At 50.3% G+C, this 6,402-nt stretch overlaps 1 long non-coding RNA gene across 1 annotated transcript; it reads left to right on the forward strand.

The window, feature by feature from the left end:
• The first annotated feature begins 1,754 nt into the window (after window positions 1–1,754).
• On the forward strand, window positions 1,755–3,647 carry LOC141408806 (uncharacterized). Its single transcript, XR_012425694.1, has 2 exons — window positions 1,755–1,917; window positions 2,316–3,647. It is a non-coding gene; the product is annotated as an uncharacterized lncRNA (long non-coding RNA).
• Window positions 3,648–6,402: the final 2,755 nt, after the last annotated feature.

The following is a 6,402-nucleotide window of genomic DNA, read 5'->3' on the forward strand; positions in this document are numbered from 1 at the left end:
GTCCATGACAAGATGTTATCATGTCCCCCTACCGTGGGCATATGTGGCTCCCCATTGCCCCCAGCCTGCCATTCCCAGCCCTCCCCCAGCTGCCTGCCTGCTAGTCTGATCTGTCTGCCTAAAGCCCTGCAGTCAACAGCCACATTGTTCCCCAAATCCACTTTGCTTAAGCCGCCCCTTAGCTGGAGCTGTCCTCTCCTCTCCCCACCCCCCATCCTGGCCGCCTGCAAACTGCCACCAGCCCCGGCTCAAAGTACCCCTCTGCTTAGACCCTTTCCTGGGTTCCTCTCAGGATCTAAAGTGGCTTATTTATGTGGAGTTAGCCTCCCCGATAAGGAAGGGGGTCTCAGGCCTGCACACCCCCAGCATGCCTGGCGCACCTTCCACAGCCCTCTGTGGAGTGAAAGTTGAAGAAAGAAAGGGTGCCGCCCGCCGCTCCTGGGACTATTGGCAGGCTCGCTGACTCATGGAGACTGAGGTGGCAGAAGTCTGCAGAAGGAGGAGATGTAGTGATGTGAGAAAGACCCTCGGTGGGATGGTGGCAGATGCAACCTAAGGTGCCCCAGTGAGTGATGCTCTTGCAGAATCCTCTCCCCCAGGCGCAGGCAGGATCTGCAACCTGCTTTCAGTCAACAGAACACAGCAAAGGTGAAGGGGCTTTGCAGATGTAATTAAGGTCCCAAATTGGTTGATTTTGATTGATCAAAAGGGAGATTATCTTGGGTGGGCCTGATGTAATCAAGTGAAAGCTCTTAAAAGAGGGACTGAGGCCCTCCCTGAGGTCAGAGAGAGCCTCCTGCTGGCCTTGAAGACATGTCCTGTCCTGCACTGAGAGGGCCTGGGTGAGGGCCAGTGGCAGGGGCTATGGGTGGCCTCTGGAGCTGAGAGCAGCTGCTGGCTGCCAGTTGGAAAACCAGAACCTCAGCCCCAGGGCCACAGGAACTGAAGGCTGCCAATAACCATGTGACCTTGGAAGAGGCCCGTGAAGAAAGGTAGCCCAGCCGACACCTGGACTGTGAGACCCTGGGCAGAGAACCTGCACCCAGGCTCCTGGCCCGTGAAACCTGTGAGGTGGTAAATGTGTGTTGTTTTAAGCTGCTGAGTGTGTGGTAACAGAGACAGCAGCAGGTACAGGTGGATTTAGAACAACCAGCCTCAGAGGCGATGGGGGGAAGAGTCACGGCACGTGAGAGCCCTGGAGAACAGGAGGATGACTTCAGGCCTTCACACTCCCACCTGCCCCGGGTTTACCCAGCCCCACTTCCACTCAGCTCACCACCTCATCTCGCCTGGAGTATTGTGAGAGGCACAAGGTTTGGGGGTCTGAGTCTCTGGGTCTCCTTGAATTCTGACCAAAGTTGGGATAACGCTAATCCTATCCCAAACACATGCCCAACCCTAACTCCAACTGTAAGGCCCAAATTACCATAGAGGCAGGTGAAACACGGATTCCCACTGTCGCCACCTCTCTCCAGAGCCCCGGCGTCTGCCTGTGGCCAGACAGCCCCGAGCAGACAGCTGCCGCCCCTCGGCTCTTCTCCTGTTGTTGTGACCAGGCAGGCCGCGGTGAAGAGTTCACAGCCTCCATGGCGGCAGCAGCTGGGGCTCCAGATGTGAGGGAGCCCAAGCCTAGGGATGGTGTTACACCCAAGTGGCTGTTCTGCTTTCCCGGAGGGGTGGGGGTGTCTGGGAATGGGGAATCTGGGGAGTGGGCTATTTTTCTACTCTACCCTCACCCCCAGTTCTGCTCCTAGGCCCCCTCCTGGGTGTGGATAATTTGGAATCAGTTAAAAGGGGGTCTTGATGAGTGGATCTGGGTCCTCAAACTGCCACCTCCTTTGGATCGTTCCTGACCCTGAAGAGAACCTGACCCAGATGTACCAAGACCTTGCCGGAAGCCTCTAGCCAGAGCAGCTGGTGAGAGGAGCCTGACCCCCTCTCCAACCCCTCCCTTTTGTCCATAGTGAATACACCAGGATTTGGTTTCTCCACTGACCCCCCCACCCCACTAGCCTCTGGCCCAGGGCTCCCATCCATCCTGTCTCCCCCGGGGGCCTCTCCAGGATGCAGACAAAGACAGCATCTCAGGTTCCCTTGTCTGGGCGCTGGCCCTTTGATCTGCCCCCCTCCTCTTTCCCCGGGGGGTCCTGGGATGCCCTGGGGAAGCTCCATCCAGGGACAGGCACCCAGAGATAAGATCTGGCATGGGAAGGAGCCCAGAGCACAGGGGACTTTAAAGGTGTGCCGACAGACCCCCCCTTCACCAAGCTTGCGTCTGCCTCCCTTCCCCCACCTGCTTGTTGTTCTCTCCCCAGGCCCTGGACTCCCACTGGGACCCTGATTGGGATTCTCAGAGCATTGAGACTATTGGCCATCCATCTTCCCAGCAGCTCTTTGGGGGAAAGATGCCCATTGCATGAAATGAAGCCTCTCAAAGAGGAGCCCCAGGTTACCTGTTGCAACAGATTCGTCTGGCAGCTCCAAGGCCCAGCCCCAGCCCATACCCAGTGAGTCCGAATCTCCAGGAGGGGCCCAGGCATCTGCACATCCAGCAAGTTCCCAGCTTCACACTGTAGGGCCCCACCTCTCTCCACCCCCAGGATCTTCAAGGGCACAGCAAAGTGTCCACCACGAACTGCCTTCACCCCAGCCCTTGGGACCATGTGGGGACTGGGTGGGAACTCTGGGCTCCTGCGAGACTGCCAAGGCTGAGCCCTTCACACTGCAGGGGCCTCGATCAGCCTCCTGGAGGGAAGCGACGCTCTGGGGCCAGGAAAACCCAATTCCATCCTCCTTTTCTGTTCCACCTGGGGCTGTGAGCCTCGGGCAGGGCCCCTCTGTCTGGGTCCCGTGTAAACTCCTCTTTGCCTGCTTTACCTTTCTGGCCAGGTTATCAGAATGGGCAGGGTTGTAAATGGTTCAGAGTTTGAGCTCTGGGGTCAGGCAGAGCTGGGTTCAGTCCTGGCATTTCCCTGCACCAGCCTGTGCCCTGGGGTGACTCCCTGGGCTCCCTTGGCCTCTTCTCAGCTCCTCACCGAGTCCCACCCCTCTGTCATCTCCTCTTCTCCCCTCCAGCTCTGGGACTATCTCTCCCCCGAGTTCACTTTCTTCTTTTTTATTTCCTACTCCTATGTCCCCAAACACAACCTGCCCTACAGTTCCTCACCTCCAGGCCCTGCACAGGCCCTTTGCTCTGTCTGGCATGCTCCTGCCCTCCTGCATCCTGGCAGTCCAAACTTTAAGTGAGACCTGCATGGAGCAGGGAGACCGGCCAGAAGTCTTAATTAACTTCAAAATGTAAGGCTGGAACACAAGGATATGATTTGGCTCTGTGTCCCCACCCAAATCTGATGTCAAATTGTAATTCCCAATGTTGAGAGAGGGACCTGGTGGGAGGTGATTGGATCGTGGGGGCAGATTTCCCCCCTTGGTGTTCTCGCGATAGTGAGTGAGTTCTCATGAGATCTGGTTGCTTAAAAGTGTGTAGCACCTCCCCCTTTGCTCTCTCTCTCCTGCTGCCATGTGAAGATGTGGTTGCTTCCCCTCACCTACCACCATGGTTATGTTTCCTGAGGCCTCTCCCAGCCATGCTTCCTGTGTAGCCTGTGGAACTGTGAGTCAATTAAACCTGTTTTCTTCATAAATAATTACCCAGCCTCAGGTAGTTCTTTATGGTAGCGTGAGAACAGACTAACACAGAGAGTTTTAAATTCTTTAGTTGTAGGCCTTTGCCCAGGATGGATTAGCAGGGACTGTATTTCCTTCCCCTTCAAAACTGTCAGGCAGCTGGAGAGGATATATGGAACGTCGGTTTCTAGGTACCGGACATCAGGCAATGAAGGACAGAAATTCTCGAGAGACAGAAAACAAGTGAGCTGAGCCCTAAAATTTCCCCAGCTTACTGCCTAGAGAGCTATCAGGCTGTGGCACAGGGAGAAAGAACTGAGGCAGAGCCTGGGGGACTTTCAGGAAGGAAGAGATGGAGTTGAGAGTCCAGGGAGAGACCAAGGGGACTAGAGTCAGCAGGACACGGTGCTGGAGAGGAGACATCTGCTCAGGGGGCAAATCCCAGATCTGCAGAAAGGGCTGCCTTGAGTATCAGGCAGAGTACTAATCAGTGCATGTGTGTGAGGTAAAGACAGATAAACAGATCAATGGAACAGAGTAGAGAATCCAGAAATAGACCCACATGTACATAGGCAACTAATTTGTGACAAAGGTGCAAAGGCAATTCAGTGGAGAAAGGATAGTCTTTTCAACAAATAGTGCCGGAACAATTGGATATCCACATGTGAAAAACCTGATCCCACCAGGTGCGATGAGTTACGCCTGTAATCCCAGCACTTTGGGAGGCCGAGGCGGGCAGATCACCTGAGGTCAGGAGTTTCAGACTAGCCTGGCCAACGTGGTGAAACCCCATCTCTACTAAAAATATAAAAATTAGTCAGGCATGGTGGCACATGCCTGTAATCCCAGCTACTCGGTAGGCTGAGGCAGGAGAATAGCTTGAACCCAGGAGGCGGAGGTTGCAGTGAGCCAAGATCATGCCATTGCACTCCAACCTGGGCAACAAAAGTGAAACTCTATCTCAAAAAAAAAAAAAAAAAAAAAAAAATTAGCCGGGCGTGGTGGCACATGCCTGTACTCCCAGGTCCTTGGGAGGCTGAGGCAGGGAGAATCGCCTGAACTCAGGAGGCGGAGGTTGCAGTGAGTCAAGATCATGCCACTGCACTGCAGCCTGGTGACAGGGTGAGACTGTATCTCAAAAAAACAAAACAAAACAAAACCTGATCCGTGTATCTCACCACATACCAAAATTAACTCAAAATTTGTCATAGGTCAAATGTAAAATTTAAAATTATAAAACTTCCAGAAGAAAACCTAAGAGGAAATATATTTGACCTTGGGCTAGGCAAAGGTTTCTTAAATATGACACCAAAACCAGGGATTCATAAAAGAACAAGTTGATAAATTGGACTTCATCAAAATAAAAATCTTTTCAAAAGACACTGTTAAGAAAATGAAGAGAAGCCACAGACAGCAAAAAATTTTGCAAAACACATTTCTGAAAAAGGACTTGTATCCAAACTATACAAATAACTCTTAAAACTCAACAATATAAAAACATACAAACCCATTTTAAAAATCAGCAAAAAATCTGAACAGACATCTCCTCGAAGAAGATACACAGATGGCAAATAAACATTTGATGTTCCACATCATATTTCATCAGGGAATTGAAAATTAAAACAAAAGCAAAAACAAAAAATGTGATATCACTACACACCTATCAGAATAGCTACAATTTAAAATACTAACAATATCAATTGCTGACAAGGATATGAGGCAATAGGGACTCTCATTCATTGTTAGTGGGAACGCAAAATGGTACAGCCACACTGGAAGGCAGTTTGGAAGTTTCACATAAAGCTAAATCGGCGATCCAGCCATCCCACTCCTAAGCATTTACCCAACTGATTTGAAAACTATGTCTACACAAACACCTGCATGCAACTGTTTTCAGCAGCTTGATTTATAATTGCCAAAACCTGGAAGCAACCAAGATGGTCAACAGGTAAATGGATAAACAAACTGAACATCTATCCAGTGGAATATTATTCAGTGATAAAATATATGGATGGCTGGGCACGGTGACTCACACCTGTAATCCCAGCACTTTAGGAAGCCGAGGCAGGCGGATCACGAGGTCAGGAGTTCGAGACCAGCCTGGCCAACATTAGCAGGGCATGGTGAGGCACCTGTGATCCCAGCTACTCGGGAAGCTGAGGCAGGAGAATTGCTTGAACCCGGGGGTTGGAGGTTGCAGTGAGCTGAGATTGTGCCACTGCATTCCAGCCTGGGGGACAGAGCAAGACGCCATCTCAAAAAAAAAAAAAAAAAAAAGATATGGATGAATCTTGGAGCCTATTTCTAAGTGAAAGAAGCCAGCCTGAAAAGGCTATCAATTGTATAATTCCAATTACATGGTTCTATAAAGGCAAAACTCTAGTGATGGTAAAAAGATGAGTGGTTAAAAGGAGTTTGTGGGGTAGGGAGGAAGGATTGAATAGATGAAGCAGATGAAGCACATGGATTTTTTTTTTAGGATGATGAAAACTATTATATATGATACTGTAATGATGTAAATATGATGTTATACATTTATCAAAAACCCTAGAACTTTACAGCACAAAGAGCAAATCATAATGCATGCAAATTTTAAAAATCATTTAGAAGGTTGGGGGATCTCAGAAGAGAATGCAGAATGTGACAACATAATCTATGACAAATGTATGAAACAACCTCACTAAAGGGTAAAGGTGCTGACCCAGGTCACTTTGGAAATATGTAGTCTGTAAGACTAAAGTCTAAAGAAATTTTCCGTAAGCACTGTACTCTAGT

Source organism: Macaca fascicularis, chromosome 16, assembly GCF_037993035.2.
Source record: "Macaca fascicularis isolate 582-1 chromosome 16, T2T-MFA8v1.1".
Lineage (NCBI taxonomy): Eukaryota > Metazoa > Chordata > Mammalia > Primates > Cercopithecidae > Macaca > Macaca fascicularis.